Genomic DNA, 17,504 nt, shown 5'->3' on the forward strand with positions numbered 1-17,504 from the left:
CACTGTGGAGCCAACTTGAAATTTTAACTCTGAGGGCACTGCTCACAGCTGAAACTGCTGCTGTCCAAGCCCACGGATTGTGCCTCCACAGACCTACCAGGCTTGATTCAGTGTCCCTGGTCATGTGGTCCTCTCCAGCTGCTTTTCTGTTGCTTTTTCCCTACGATTTATCTTTATTTTAGTTGTAATTCCAGTTTGGTCCTGGGAGATTGTTTGTGTAGCTTCCCTTCACTCTGCTGCCATTTCGGAATCCCCAAAAAGACTATTCTTAAAAATCAGTTGAATACTTACTTGGCAAGGGAGATACCATGATCATGAAGGTGGTTTTCCCAGGGCGAGGCTTATCCATTGCACTCCGGATGTGCTGACCCCTGCGATTTTCCCAAATGTGGGAAATTTGACTGCATAATTTGTGGTAGTGGGGGACTGCATTCGCACTCTCCCCTAAAAAAAAAAAGAAAAAAGAAAATCAGTTGACTTTATGACTCTAGATGTATAGGTTTATTTGTGGAGTTAATTCTATTCCACTTAGCTATTTCTATCTTGCGCCAACACTATACTGTCTTAATTACCATTCCTTTATTAGTACGTTTTGAAATGTGAGCCCCCTTACTTTGTTGTTTTTTTTTTGTTGTTGTTGTTTTTTTTAAGATTATTTGGCTGCTCTGAGACCTTTGCAATTTCAAATAAATTTTAGAATCGATGTATCAGTATCTACAAAGAAGACAACTGGGATTCTTATAGGAACTGCATTCAATTTGTAGATCAATTTTGGGGATACTGTAACCTTAACAATGTTAAATTTTTTGATCCATAAACATGAAATATTTTCCCATTTACTTAGATTTTCTTTAATGTCAACAATGGTTTATAGCTTTCAGATGATAAGTTTCGCATTTCTTTTGTTAAATTTATTCCTAAGTATTTTGTTTTTTTGCTGTTGTAAATGGTATTGCTTTCTTAATTTTATTTTCATATTGTTCATTTCAAGTGCATAAAATACAGTGGATTTTTTTTTTTTATTCTCACTTGAGGACACTTTTGCATTTATCTTCAGATAGAGTGGGAGGGAGAGCAGAAAAAAGAGAGAGAGACACATCAACTGGCTGCCACCCACATGACCCCAACCAGGGCCAGGATGAACTGCAACCAAGGTACGTGCTGTCAACAAGAATTGACCCTGGGTCTCTCTGGTCCATGGGCCGATGCTCTAACCACTGAGAAACTGGCCAGGGCTACAATGGATTTTTATAATTTTATATTGTATTCTGAAACTTGTTTGCTTATTTCACTAGTTTTTAGTTGATTCTTTTTTTTTAATTTATTGATTTGAGAGAGAGAGAGAGACATCGATTTGTTGTTGCACTTATTTATGTAATCATTGGTTGACTCTTTTTATGCTCTGATTGGGGATTGAATCAGAGACTTTAGTGTATTGGGATGATGCTCTAACCTACTGAGCTATACAACCAGGGCAGATTTTTTAGTATTTTCTATATATAATATCACATCACCTATAAATTGAGAAGGTTTTGTTTCTTCCTTTCCAATCTGAATGCCTTTTATTGAGTGTTCTTAGCATGAAATGGTATTGGATTTTGTCAATGCTTTTTCTTTATCTAATGAAATGATCATGTGATATTTATTTTTTATTCAATTGATAATGTAATGATATATTAATCAATTTTTAGAATGTAGAACCAACCTTGTATTCCTGGCATAAATTCCACTTTGTCATTATGTATAATTCTTTTTATATGTTACAGGGCTTGATTTGGTAGCATTTTGTCTAGGAATTTTGTGTGCACATTCATAAGAGATATTAGTCTGTAGTTTTCTTTCCTTCTGATGTTTTTCTGATTTTAATATCAGGGTAATATTGGCCTCATAAAATGAATTGGGAAGTTTTTCCTCCTCTGTTACTTCTTGGAAGCATTTGAGAAGATTAGCATTAACTCTTCTAAAATGTTTGATAGAATTCAGCCATAAAACTATCTGGGCTTGAGTTTTTATTTTTGGATAGTTGTTTATTAGGATTAGTATTAGTATTACAAATTAAATCTCTTTACTCGTTGCAGTTTACTCAGATTGTCTATCCTTTAGTCAGGTTTAGTATTTTGTGTCTGTCTAGTAATTTGTCCATTTCATCTAAGTCATCTATTTTGTTACTGTACAATTGTGATAATGTTTCTTTATAATCATTTCTATTTCTATAAAATTGGTAGTAATGAACTTTCTTTGATTTCTGGTTCTAATAATGTAAGTCTTCTCTCTTTTTTTTCTTGGTTAATCTAACTAAAGATTTGTCAATTGTGTTGATTGTTTCAAAAAATTGGGGGGGAGGGTTCATTGATTTTTCTAAATTTTTTTATTCTTTGTTTCATTAAATTAATAAATTATGCTCTAATCTTTATTATTTCTATCCTTTTGCTTGCTTTAGGTTTAGTTTTTTTTATTCTTTTCCAGTGTCCTAAGATGAATGTTAAGGTTGTTGATTTGAGATTCTTCTTCTTCTCCTATTTTTTTTGTCAGTGTATCTAAAATGGAATATTTACAGTATTTTGGTATCTAGGCTTAAGCTGTTTCAGGCTGCTTCCTCAAGATTGGGGCTAACTGGGACTGCATAAAATCTAAAGAAAGTCTTTATTAGCAAATTTTTGTTTGGTAAGTGGGCTGTTTGCTCAAGTGAACAGACTCTTCAATAAATTTTTCTGTAGGAATTTCCTAAAACAATGGGTGGAATTATATTTTCTTTTATAGTCATATTTTTTCTGGAAGTTCCTCTGGAACAAACAACTATGTCATGTTGTCATAGATGATCTACAGAATTATCTAAGTCATGAGGACACAGATGGTTTCAGTTCTCACCCCCTAAACAAAGTCCTTCTAAGATGTTTCCTGCCTGAGTCACTGGTAACAGCCACCACCCTCCTACTCCCCCTGGGGAAAGAACTTGGTGCATATTTTTACTTCCCTATTCTTTAAGGCATTCTCTCACCCTCAACTATCATGCTTTGCAGTTGCTTCCCAAATGTTCTTTCAGCATCTCTGCTGTCTCTACTCTTTCTTTTACATAAAGTTTTATTTCTTAAATAAATAAATCATCTTGTATATAAATGATTTACAATAGTTTCACAATGTTTACATACAGGGTGGGGGCAAAAGTGGGTTTACAGTTGTGAGTGCGTAAAACAGTTTATTCTTGTGTTATTATTTATTAATTATTGTATTATTTTCCATATGAACAACTATAAATCTACTTTTGCCCCACCATGTATATTAAACTATTATGTGTACAATCTAAATATATTCATTTTTTGTTTGTTATATATACCTCAATTAACCTTTTGGAAAAAAGTTTTCCAATGCATAAAGTAAAACCTGAACTTAACAGCACTGACTTCAAGACACTCTCTGAGCTGATCCCATCTTCTTAATTTGTTTCATACTACATGTATTATATTCAATTTATTTAAACTAAAAATAATAATTAAAAAACATTTACCCATTTCTCTCCATTTTTTAATATAGGCATTCACAGCTAAAATTTTTCATCTAAACACTGCTTTAGCTGCATCTCATAAGATCTGGTATATTGTTTCTTCATTTTCAGTCATCTCAAAGTGTTTTCTAAAATCCTTTTGATGTCTTCTTTGGTCCTTTGGTTATTTATGAATATGTTGTTTACTTTTCACATATTTGTGAGTGTTCCAATTTTTTTCTGCTATTGACTCTTAATTTTATTCCACTGTAGCTGGAGAATATGCTTTGCATCATTTATAACCTTGTAATTTTATTTCAGTGTTTTATGACTACTTTCTATCCTGGACAATGTTCCATGTGCACTTGTGATGTTGTTCACTGCAATATACTATAGATATCTGTTAGGTCTAGTTTACTTTTGGTCTTCTGCCTCATTTTTGTATTTATTATTGAAAGTGGAGTATGGACATCTCCAACTTTTGTTTAATTGTCTAGTTTTCACGTCTGACAGTTTTTCTTCATGTATTTTGGTGTTCTGTAATTCGTTGTATATATGTTTACAATTGTAATATTTTTCTCATAGATTGGCAATTTTATTATTAGAAAGTATACCTCTTTGTCTTTAGTGAAATTTTTTGTTTTAAATTTAATTTTGTCTGATAGTAGTATAGCCACTTGAGCTTTCTTATGTTGTTGTTTGCATGCTATATTTTAATTATTTTACTATCAATCAATTTGTAGCTTTAATTGCCCATTTATTTATTTAAAAAAAATTTTTTTATTCATATTAGAGAGAGAGAGGGAGAAATAGAAACATCAACGAGAGAGAACATTGAATGGCCACCTCCTGCATGTACCACACTGGGGACCAGGCTCACAATGTGGGCATGTGCCCTGACATGGGTCACCGCTCAACCACTAAGTGACACCAGCCAGGCTGTGATGGTTGTTTATACATTTTGAATACAAGTTCTTCATTGATATTTGTTTTTCAAATATTTTGCCTCATCTGACTTGTCTTTTTATTTTATTTCTTTTTTTTTTCTGTAACTGAGCATTATTTTTATTTTAAGCTGCAGTAACAATAACCTTATCAATAACAATAATCTTATCAATGGAGGCCCACCCTCCCACTTGGCTGCAGTAACAATAATCTTATCAATGGAGGTTTACTCCCTTCCTCGGGGCTGTGTCCAGATTAGGAAATTTCTGAAATGCCATCACAAGAGTGGAAGACATCAGATCTTTGCATCACTGGTCCCCACAAGGAGTCCAAGATTCTCTTCATCCACTCCAGTGTTGGTTTTTAGTCTGGCCCCTCCAATCATGGTGACTGCCTGGCATGAGGGCTGAGGATATCTGTGGCTTTCTTGTCCTGTAATGTGGTAGAAATCTCTGTGAGATGGCTCTGCTGCCTTCCACAAAACATGTTTGCTGATGAAGAACTTGAAGTTTCAGGTTAGGTGGCAAGAAAGAAAGAAGGAAAGAAGGAAGGAAAGAAGGAAGGAAGGAAAAAGGGAAGGAAGGAAAAAAGGAAGGAAGGAAGGAAGGAAGGAAGGAAGGAAGGAAGGAAGGAAGGAAGGAAGGAAGGAAGGAAGGAAGGAAGGAGGGAGGGAGGGAGGGAAGGAGGGAAGGAGGAAGGAAGGAAGGAAGGAAGGAAGGAAGGAAGGAAGGAAGGAAGGAAGGAAGGAAGGAAGGAAGGGAGAAAGAAAGAAAGAAAGAAAGAAAGAAAGAAAGAAAGAAAGAAAGAAAGAAAGAAAGAAAGAAGTAAATAAATAAATAACCTGGCACATCTTGTCTTTTTCTTTTCTTTTTTTTATATTGAATCTATTGGGATGACATTGGTTAATAAAATTATATAGATTTTTAGGTGTACAATTTCATAATACATCATCTGTATATTGTATTGTGAGTTCACCACCCAAGTCAACTCTCTTTCCATCACCATTTATCCTCCTTTTACCCTCTCCTACCTCTCCCCACCCCTCTCTCCCTCTGGTAATTACCATCCTGTTGTTTGTGTATGAGGGTTTTTTGTTTTTGTTTTTTGCTTAATCACTTCACCTTTTTATTTTTATCTTTAGCCCAGGCCATTTTTGCATTTATCTTCAGATAGATCTTGAGGGAGAAAAGGAGGAAGAGAGAGAGAGAAACATCCATGTGAGAGAGACACATGGAGTGATTGCCACCCACACAACCCCAACCGAAGCCGGGGACAAACTGCAACCAAGGTACATGCCCTCAATGGGAACGGAACCTGGGACTCTCTGGTCCAAGGGCCAATGCTCTAACCGCTGAGCCAAACTGGCCAGGGCTATCGCTTCCCTTTTTTGACCCAGCTCTGAAACCCCCTCAGCTCTGACAGTCATCAGTCTGTTCTCTGAATCTATGAGTCTCTTTCTATTTGTTTGTTAGTTTATTTTGTTCATTAGATTCCACATGTAAGTAAAATAATATGGTATTTATCTCTCTCTGACTGGCATATTTCACTTAGCACAATGCCCTTCAGGTCCATCCATCATGTCACAAAAGGTAAGATTTTCTTCTTTTTTATACCTGAATAGTATTTCATTGTGCAATGTAACACAGCTTTTTTATCCACTCATCTACCAGTGGGCACTTGGGCTGCTTCCAAATCACAGCTATTGTAAATACCAATGCAATGAACACAGGGGTGCTTCTTTTGAATTAGTGTGTTCAGCTTCTTCAGCTATATACACAGAAGTGGAATTGCTTAGTCATAAGGCAACTCCATTTTAATTTTTTGAGGTAACTCCATACTGCTTTCCACAGTGGCTGCACCAATCTGCATTCCCACTAAAAGTACACGAAGGTTCCCTTTTCACCACATCTTGGCCAACACCTGCTGTTTGTTGATGTATTGATGATAGCTATTTTGAAAAGTGTAAGGTAATATCTCATTGTAGTTTTAATTTGCCTTTGTCTGATGATTAGTGACATTGAACATCTTTTCATATGTCTATTGGTCATCTCTGTGTGTCCTCTTTGGAGAAGTGTCTATTCATTTGCCCATTTTTTTATTGGATTGTTTGATTTTTTTGTTGTTGTAGGTTGTATAAGTTCTTTATAAATTTGTGATATTAACCCCTTATCAGATGTGTCATTGGAGAATATGTTCTCCCATTCAGTAGGTTGCCTTTTTATTTTGTTGATAGTTTCCTTTACTGTGAAAAAACTTTTTAATTCGATGTAGTTCTGTTTTTTTTCTTTTGTTTCCCTTGCCCAAAGAGATGTAACAGAAAAAATATTGCTATGAGATATGTTCGAGATTTTACTGCCTATATTTTCTTCTAGAGTTTTTATAGTTTTGAGTCCAAATTTAAGTCTTCAATCCATTTTGCATTCATTATTGTGTACTGTGTCAGAAGGTGGTCTAGTTTTATTTATTTTTTGCTTATGTCTGTCCAATTCCCCCAACACCATTTATTGAATAGACTATTTTTACCCCATTACATGTTCTGGCCTCCTTTGTCAAATATTAATTGATCATAAAGGCATGGGTTTATTTCTGGGCTCTGTATTCTGTTCCATTAATCTGTATGTCTATTTTTATGCCAGTACCTGCTGTTTTGATTACTGTGGCCTTATAGTAGTTTGATATCAGGTAGCATGATTCCTCCAACTTTGTTCTTCTTTTCCAAGATTGCTGTTGCTATTCAGAGCCTATTATGGGAAATTTTTAGAATATTTGTTCTAGTTCTGTGAAATATACCATTGGTGTCTTGATAGAAAATGTGTTAAATCTATAGATTGCTTTGGATAGTATAGACATTTTAATGGTGTAATTCTTCTTATCCATGAACACAGTATATGCTTCCACTTATTTGTATCTTCTTCAATTTCTTTCTTCGGTGTCTTATAATTTTCAGAGTATAGGTCTTTTATGTCCTTGGTTAAATTTATTCCTAGATATTTTTTAATGCAATTATAAATAGGTTTGTGATCTTAGTTTCACTTTCTGATAGTTCATTATTGGTGTATAGAGATGCAACCGATTTCTGGATATTTATTTTGTATCTTGCTACTTTACTGAATTTAATTTATCAGTTCTAGTAGTTTTGGGTGGAATCTTTGGGGTTTTCTATATACAGTATCATGTCATCTGGAAATAATGATAGTTTCACTTCTTCCTTTCAAGTAAGGATGCCTTTTATTCTTCTTGTCTGATTACTGTGACTAGGACTTCCAGTACTACATTGAATAAGAGCAGTGAAAGTGATCATCCCTGTCTTATTCCTGATTATAAGGGAAACATGTTTAATTTTTGTCCATTGAGTATGATGTTGACTGTGGGTTTCTCACATATGGCCTTTATTATGTTGAAGAATGTTCCGCCTATTCCCACTTTGCTGAGAAGTTGTTGTTGTTTTTATCACAAATGGATGCTGTATTTTATCAAATGCTTTTTTTTTGCATCTATTGATATGATCATGTAATTTTTATCCTTCATTTTATTTATGTGGTCTATCACATTTGTTGATTTCAGGATATTGTTCATACCTTGCATCCCAGGAATAAATCCCACTTGATTATGGTGTATAATTTTTTTAATGTATTGCTGTATCCGGTTTACTAATATTTCGTTGAGGACTTTCGCAACTCTGTTCACCAAGGATATCGGCCTATAATTTTCTTTCTGCGTAGTGTTCCTTATCTGGTTTTAGAATTAAGATAATGCTGGCCTCATAAAATGAACTCGGTAGTCTTCTCTCTTCTTAAAATTTTTGGAATAGTTTGAGGATATGTGTTAGTTCTTTGAATGTTTGGTAAAATTCTCCTGTGAAGCCATCTGGTCCAGGACTTTTGTTTGTTGGGAGTTTTTGATTACTACTTCAGTTTCACTAGTGTAATCTGTCTACTCAGATTTGCTGACTCATCATGATTTAGTTTTAGAAGATTGTATGTTTCTAGGAATTCATTCATTTCATCAAGATTGTCCAACTTGTTGGCATATAGTTGTTTGTAATATTTTCTTATAATCTTTTGTATTTCTTTGGTGTCAGTTGTTACTTCTTCTCTTTCATTTCTGATTTTGTTTATTTCGGTTCTTTCTCTTGTTTTCTTGATGGGTCTGGTTAAAGGTTTGTCAACATCATTTACCTTTTCAAAGAACCAGCTCTTGGTTTCATTGATCTTTTGTATTGTACTTTTAGACTCTATTTCATTTATTTCTGCTGATTTTTATTATTTCCTTTCTTTTTTTTGGGGGGGGGGGGATATTTTCATTTACTTAAATTGTTAGGTAGAATATAAAACTGAATTTGTAGCTAGTACAAGAGAATGAACTTAACTGTTTGGTATTTAGTGGGAATATCTTCTACACAGGATCCCAAGAGATATACAGAAAAAGGGACAAAGCCCTAATATTAAGTAAATAAAACTCATGTTTCAAACAAGTTATACAAAAATTGTTTTATACTCCCTCTTTACTTATATTTATAAAGTGTATATTTAACAAAAGTAGGCATATCCTTTCTATGTACAACGATGATTATAATATGCAAACAACAAAACTATCAGTCTGTTACCCAAAAATCCCAGTATTTAGCTCTCAAATCTTAAGTCACTGAGTGAATTGAATAAGGATTAATGGTTAAAAATAAAATGTTACTGCCACATTCCAGACAAAAGAAAGCAAAAAACAATTCAAAATTAATCTAATATCAGTAGGTTTAACCTAAAGGTTTTTAAGAAGCTTAATACCATTTCATTATTACTTTATTGGAAAATTGGGAGTTATTGGGCAGTGCTGGTCTTACTAGTAGTAAACAATGATAAAGTCAAGTGAGGGGGATAAAAAAAAAAACCTAAGAACAACCACCAGTGAGGCTGTTGTAGTTCACACCAAGTTCCATGAGCATCCTCATAACCGTTCTTTTGAACCCTGTATCTGGTAAATTGCTTGCCTCCTTTTATTCAGCTCTTTTTCTCAATAGTTATTCTGTTCTTTCAATTGGAGTATTTTTTTGGTCTCCACATTGTGGCTGCCTCTTTGTGTTTATTTCTGTGTACTGTAAACCCTCAATTTTGTGGACCTCAATTTAACAGACTTTGGATTTAACAGATAAAATTTCTGGTCCATATGTCATATGTGAAAATTAACAACTTGTTAATTTTAAAATGCGTTTAACCAAGATTTGCCTGTAATTAAATTAATAGGTTATTTTTTGTTATTAATTCACTGTTAATTTTAACAAATTTCAGCAAATAGGCTATATGTTGGAAAAAAACACTATAGTAATTTCACTGATGTAGATATGTGATAGTTATTTATAACTATAGTCTACACATTTAAATCCAAGAGTCACTGTTTGTAAATAATGTTCAGCAAATATTTAGCATGTGATCACACCGCACTGTGTGTGGTAATTGGTTCTGTTGTCAGGTGGCCTGACTTTCTGCAGCCGTGATAACCCATGATGGCCAGTCTTCCAGCATGCACTAAGCCACGCCCCAGCTGTGTGCATTTGTTTACTTGCAGTGACTGGTGAATGCACGCATTTACTGGACCTATTCAGTATAAATTTAAAATTACAGTAATATAATAGAAAACTTTCTGTGACATTATAGTTTTTATACATACTTTGAATTACACAAATGCTTCCACATAAATAAAAACAGGTAAACTAACTAATTTGTTAATTTTTTTAACATACACATTCAGAAAACCTACTTTATTATATAATAGACTTTCAGCTTTAACAGACATCTCCTCGCCTGAATTAGTCCATTATATTGAGGTTTTACTGTATTAGGTAGATCTGCTATGACTCCCAGTCGTGGTAGGGTCGACTTATGCAGTAGGTGCTCTGTGAGACCCAGTGGTGCAACCTCCTTGATCACCTGAGCTGGGAGTCCCAGGAATGTCCCTTGCATGGGTTATGTGGGCCCTCCTGTTGTAATTGAGTCTTGATAGCTGCTGTTGGCCCATTCGTGCATGGGGTCAACACTCAGGCCGGCTATGAGTATCGACCCCAACCATAGTGTATACGCTGCTGTGTAGGTGCCGACCACACAGAGCGGAATTTGCCTCAGCAGAGTCTGGTGCCTGCCAAAATCTCCCTTTGGACAAGCCACTTGTGAATCTAAATGAGTCCTACTCTGATGTTGTCCAAAGCTGGCCACTGGGTGTATTGATTCTTGGGCCTTTTGGGAGGAACTCTGGTGTAGGCTAATGTCAGACACTGCCTGTGACTGGCCCTGAGCAACCTGTTTGGAGCTTCAAAGCAATGCACAGTTTGTGGCTATGTCTGCTGGGCCTGGGTGTGTACAGGAAGGATCAAGCTGCACACCAAGACTGAGTTTTAACAACAGCACCAGGCCCAAGGAGCAGGTCATCCAAAGTCCCAAGGAACCTTGAGATTCACCTCTGCCTACCTCCACCTATCTGCTGCTTGTTAGGCTCAGTCACTGAAAAAGCCTCTGGCAGTACTCTAGTAGTATGAGGTATATTCTCAGTGAGTCACCAGGTAGGGGCCAGTGGTGTTCAACATATTTATACAGGTTCAAACTTGTTGCCAGGGCTAGGTCTGATATTCCAGGGTATATCAAATCCAGCTGCCACCAGCTGGGTGTTTGCACAGCTTTGTGGTGGCGTGGGGTCTCAAGGCGTTGTCAGGGTAAGGCCAACAGAGCTTACCAGGCCCAAGAGACCAGATCTGGCTGTGGGAATGGGAGCTCTGCACCACTCAGGCACGTGAGGGAAAAATTCCCCGTCCCAGAGCTACACCACTCATTCTGTCCCAGATTCTGCCATAGCCTGAAACCAGTGGGTGGGGCCACTGGGAGTTGGGAGAGGGAGAGGTGCCGGTCAGGCTTGGGGGAAGAGGAGGGTGAGTGGCCCCCCATCCCAGAGCCACACAACTCAGCCTGTCCTGATTCTTCCCAGATCTCAGCAGGGTGGGGCCACTGGGAGTTGGGAGAGGGAGTGGTACCAGTCAGATTCATGGGAAAGGAGGGGGAATGGCCCCCTGCCCCACAGCCACACAACTCACTGATTCTGTCTAGACCTCTACATCCCACCCAGGCAGCTGACTCCTCAGCAGCGTGCAAACCACACAGGGTGGGGCCATCTTTTAATTTTTCTTAACACTGTTTTTGGAAGAGCAGAAGTTTTAAATGTTTATTAAATCTTAGTTATCAATATTTTCTTTTATGGTTTGTGCTTTTTGTATCTTATCTAAGAGAGCTTTCCCTAACCCAATGTCACAAAGATTTTCTTCTAGAGGTTTTACAATTTTAGTTTTTACATTTAGGCCTATTCATAGATAATTTTTTAATTTAGTGCAAGTTATGAATAGAGGTGGGTTTCGTTTTTGTTGTTTGGTTTTTATTAGAAAGGGATGACTAATTCTAGCACCATTTGTTGAAAAGATGATCCTTTCTCCATTAAATTACATGGAAACTTTGTAGATATATGTTTGTAGATTCTACTGGAGTATCTACATAGATGATCATGTCGTCTGCAAATAAACACAGTTTTACCTCTTCCTTTTTAATCTGTATGACTTTTATTTATTTTTCTTGTCTATTGTACTGAATGAGACCTAGTATAATGTTGAATAGGAGTGGTAAGGTGACCATCCTTACTTTGTTCCTGATTTTAAGGGAAAATAATTTGATATTTCACTACTAATATGATATTACCTGTAAGTTTTTTTTAATGCCTGTGATGGATAATTTTGTGTCAACTTGAGTGTCTTAAGGCTGTACAGATAGTTGGTAAAACTTTATTTCTGGGTATTTCTGTGAGAGTCTCTCCAGAAGGGATTAACATTTGAATCAGTAGACTGAGTGAAGGTCACCCTCACCATTGCTGAGGGGCACCATCCAATCCACTGAGTGTCTGAACAGAACAAAAAGGCAGACCTCCTTGCTTGATCTGAGACATCTTCCTCTGTCCTCAGTGACACTTCTGGTTATTGGGTTTTTGGATTCAGATCAGGACTTACACTATTGGCCCCTAATTTTCAGGCCTTTGGACTTGGACTAAATGACACCACCTGTTTTCTGGGTTATCCAGCTTGCAGACAGCAGACTGTCAGACTTCTTGGCCTCCATAAGCCAATTCCTAATATATATGATCTGCCATTGGTTCTATTTCTCTTGGTAAACCCTGACTAATATTATACCTTTTGTCAGATGATGTACCCTTCCATTTATAATTTATTGAGAGTTTTTATCTTGAATGAATATTAAATTTTGACAAATATTTTATCATCCTCAATTTTTTTAAACATCTTTTTTAAAATTTTTTATTTTTAATCCTCACCGGAGGTTATTATTTTTTCCTGTTTATCTTCAGATAGAATGGGAGGGAGGGAGAGAGAGAGAAACATTGACATAAGAGGGCTACATCGACTGGTCACCCTCTGCACGACTCTGACTAGGGCCGTGGATGAACCGCAACCGAGGTATGTGCCCTTAACCAAAATTGAACCCAAGACTCACTGGTCCATGCGTTAACACCCTAACTGCCGAGCCAAACCTGCCAGAGCTATCATCCTCAATTTTTTTATGGTTACATAATAATCCTAATTGATAGACACATGTGTTGGACACAGATTTGCTGTTACAAACAAAATTGTGATGAGTGATACCATACTAATATCTTTTTTATATATATCTCCAAGATAAATTTCCAGGAACAGGAATATTGAAAAAGAATGTGTATTTATATATTTTTTAAGTATTATCAATTGCCTTCCATGGGGATTGTATCAATGTACATTCTCGCTACCAATGTTGAAAGTTCTTATTTCCTTTCAGGGTTGCTAGCAAAATGTTTTGTGTGTTTTGTTTTGTTTTCAATTTTTTTTCTGTACTGATTTAAGAGAGAGATGAAGGGAGAGGGAGAGAGAGATAGAAACATCGATGAGAGAGAACATCGATTGACTGCCTCCTGCACGCCTCCCACATTGGGGATTGGCCCACAACCTGGGCATGTGCCCTGACCGGGAATCGAACTGGCGACCTCTTGGTGCAGGGGTCGATGCTCAACCAGTGAGCCACACTGGCCAGGCATAAAGTGTACTTTGACACTATTGGATTTTCCCAATCTAAATTAGTAAAAAGTTACTTTTCAGTATATTTTTAAATTTTATCTTTTGTTATGAATGACAATGGCTAGTTTTTCATCTGTTTAAGAGCCTTTTATAGTTATTTTTCTATTCCCATCTTTTCCTCCTTTTTTCATGTGTGTGTGTGTGGTATTTTTATTAGTTTTCAGAAATTTTTTATATATCTTTTTTTTGGTCAATTTGTTATCTTTTGACTTTGCTTTTGGTGTGTGTATAAAAGCCATATGTCAGCTTATCTTAAGTCACATTTTTTCTATTTCTATAAGCATTTGGGATTGTGACTTAAGGGAAACATTTTGATTTTATCAATTTCTTTGACAAATCATTTTGTGAAATGTGGTGAACCTTATTATAATAGTGTGCCAATTCCTGCTCATTTCTTTCAGTGTGACTTGAGTGTTTCTTCTTCCACTGGCGTGGACAAAGGTACTGTCCTGACTTCTCACACCATGCCTCTCGGATTAGAAGGGCAGTAAAGGCCAGGGAGCAGAGCGACGCTGTATGGTGCATGTGCAGTTAAAATGTACCCTTGTGTTCACGTTATCTTGAAATAATTAGTTGCCTAGTTTCAGATAGAATGTTCCATATCCCTGAGAATATACTCATCATTGGCATCGTAGCCCAAATCACATGTGGAAGTAGAGAATTCCTAGGTTCTTATTCTATAACCCAGATTCTCCAACTTGAGGACTTCCAAGAGCCTAATTTTCTAGCTCTCACTTGGATATCAAAGTGCTGAGTTCACAGTCATGACCTCAAAGAACTCTTTATTTAACTTGTACTGTCATGCCCTCAGAATATGACACAATCTCACATGATGTTGGCACATACAATGATAAAAGAAAGTTATTTTTTCTTTTTAAGTTAATATTAATTATATAGTTTTATGACACAAACATCTTCCTTCCTTCTTTTTAACTTCTGTTTTCTGTTGCTTCTTTTAAAACTCCAACTCAACTCACCCTCTCTTTCCTTAGCGTTTTTGGGTATCTCAGTTCCTTTTTGTTTGCTTTTTCTTAGGACATATAGGAAAATTTCTCCCTAGAGATAATTATGTTCACATTTGTTACATTCTTAAGAAATTTATTTTAATGAATCAGAATATATTTTTAGAACATCTTAAATGTCCTGTTCCCAGGAAGAATAAGTATACTGAACAATTTTGGTTATACTCACTGCTCCTAGTAAGTTTCTACTGTCCATCTGAGAAGGCAAAACAAACCATGATGTACATCACTTTCTGGGAGAATAAAATAGTGGAGGCAACATAGAGCTAAAGCATAATATAGCACAGCAGTATTTTTCTAGCCCTCAACTTTTTATTCAGGTACCTCTAACATTTTTAAATCTTTTCTAATGAATTTCGGTGAGGGACAGGGCAGTGAGTAAAGTCAGTGTTCGTATGTGCAATGCCTTTGCATGAATTACTAAAAGATGCGCACACTGGGCAGATGAGTGATAAGAAGGCCTCCACTTCTGAACACATGAAGCTTACGAAGACCCATGTGACGTGGAGCTCTCCTGTCTACGCCCACATGCCTGCTCAAACTTGCCAGTGGCCCCGTGCCCTAGTGCTTGACCAAACGCCTACATGTAGGAGGTACCTAATAAAATTTGTCAGTTTGAACTGACCCTACACTTTTCTTCCTCTATCCCTTCACCTGTTAATAATATCATTTGTCACAACCCACCACCAAAGCATTAAGTGGCAGAGATGTCAAGGTTACCTGACTGACAGAGTCCCCCAGAAGCCAGTACAGTTTATAAAAACCACCAGAGACCCCAGTGCATTAAAAGCTTGCTGGGAACATGTTGAGTCGAAGCTCCCATCAGACCCCACACTATGGATCCCAAATCTGGCCATCTGTAGATGGATCCTTTCTCCCAGTCTCAGGCATACCTCCACAAGGGATGGGCTGCAAGACAGTAGGAGAAACAGACACATGGCAGAACTCAAAGTTGTCTCTCTTTTCTATCCTAGTCCCTTGTCCATGATTTGCTCTGTGTACTCTGGTTTTCTTTTTCCTCAGGAAAAGTTTTTCCTGCCAAAATATTTCTGGTGGACCATCTCCAACTGCTCTGATACATTCAAACAGGCTTAAAACTTAGAGGGATAAAACACCAATGACTTTGAAGTCAGACGTGGGTTTGAATGCCACCTCTTCCACTTAGTAGCTATGAGTCTTTAATTTCTAAGCTACTAAATTTCTCTGCATTTTAATTTACTCATCAATAAAAGGAAGATAAAAATACCTTTTCGAGGGGCTTTTGTGAGAATAAAACAAATGTAAACAAAGTGCCTAGTACAGTTCCTACATAGTTCCTATAGAGAAAATCATAGCTACTATTTTTATCAAAGCACCATCCTAGCAAATGTATGCCACACTTGTGTTGACAGATCCTAGTGGTCATGTAGCAACAGAAGAAAAGATTGAGAGAGGGAGTTCAGAAGAGTGAATATAGTATTTAAGATACAGAGAAGATGGCGTGGTTATTATAGGCAAGAGGGCCACATGAGCAAACATGTTGAGGTCAGACTGAGAACCATTGTTTAGGGAAAGAATAAGAGACCATGCTCTCTGGGGCAGAGCTTCCATGTTAGATGAATGAAGAATAACTTGGTTGAATTGGAGAAGCATAGAAAGTACAATAATTTATTGTCTCTCTTATTAGCCACTCTTCTTGACTTGCAATTTGGACCATTAGATCACCATTAAGGGGTTTAAAGAACTCCCAATTTTTATTTCCTGACTTAGGAGATGGTCTTGGGATTACCTCTCCTGGCAGCCGCATTGTGGTGGTGTGGTAGTGGACTTTGTACATAGTCTTTCCTCATTAGCAATGGGACAATGTTGACGACTTTATAGGATTATCACAGAAATTAGAGAAGAAGATGCATGTGCGAACCTGGAACCAGAGTCCAGGATCTCAGAGGCAGAGCATGTGCCTGCCCTCAGGGTCTTATCTATGACATGAGCTCTGTTGCCATACTAGTCTCTTCTTGGAATGCAAAGATTGTAAAGAAAATTTCACCATCTTTGACTAATGTGGCCAAATTTTGCAAATCTTATTACTGATCTTATCTCCTTTAGAAATTCCTCTAGTTGTGTCATAAGAAGGAGTTTCATTTAGATTGTGAAATCTTTGTCTTTCATCTTTGGCCAAAGAAGCATTGTCTCAACTCATCAATTAAGAGATTTCTAAGCTTGAAAAAGAATAGAGATGTTGGAACTCTGTCAGAGGAATGGGAGAAGGCAGAGCAGTAACTTAGGTCTGGGTATTACCCTTAATCTCACTTCTTAGACAAAGTTCCATTTGAGGTCTGGAAGCCTGGGATGAAAACATAAAGAATCTGAGCCATGATGAAATAGGGAGGTCCCCAGACTGGAGCTTTGGTGCAGGCTTTCTGAATTAATTCTTTTTAGAGTCCAAATTGGCTGAAAAAGCAATCATTATGAGTAAATGATTTGTGAGAATGGGAGTTGCAAATGTTATTCAATGGAGAAAGGACAGTCTTTTCAACAAATAATGCTGGAACAATTTGACTATGCAAGAAAACAAAAACAAACCATTAACTACCACCACCACCTTAGCAACAACAACAAAAATCTATCCATAACTTATACCATATAAAATAATTAACTAGAAATAGGCTAAATGTAAAACAGTAAATAACAATATGCACACACACATGCTCACATGTGCAAATAATAATTTACAGTGTTGTTAGTTAGAGAAATTAAGTTTTGAATAAAAGAAGGGACTGTTATGTTCTATTCTAGAAAGCTTACCTGGCTATTATATTATTAATAGACTACTGGGTAGCTAGGACAAGCAAAGAGAGCAGGGGAAGACTATTGCAATAATCCAGGTGAGAGCTGATGGTGGTGGCATTAAAAAGGGTGAAAAGTGGCCCTGGCC

General features: G+C 36.7%; 1 non-coding gene across 1 annotated transcript; it reads left to right on the top strand.

Moving 5' to 3' along the window:
* The first annotated feature begins 283 nt into the window (after positions 1 to 283).
* Positions 284 to 447, top strand: LOC118616602. Its single transcript, XR_004956598.1, has one exon. It is a non-coding gene; the product is annotated as a U1 spliceosomal RNA (small nuclear RNA).
* The last annotated feature ends 17,057 nt before the right edge of the window (positions 448 to 17,504 follow it).

This window comes from Molossus molossus, unplaced genomic scaffold (genome assembly GCF_014108415.1).
Source record: "Molossus molossus isolate mMolMol1 unplaced genomic scaffold, mMolMol1.p scaffold_m16_p_4, whole genome shotgun sequence".
Lineage (NCBI taxonomy): Eukaryota > Metazoa > Chordata > Mammalia > Chiroptera > Molossidae > Molossus > Molossus molossus.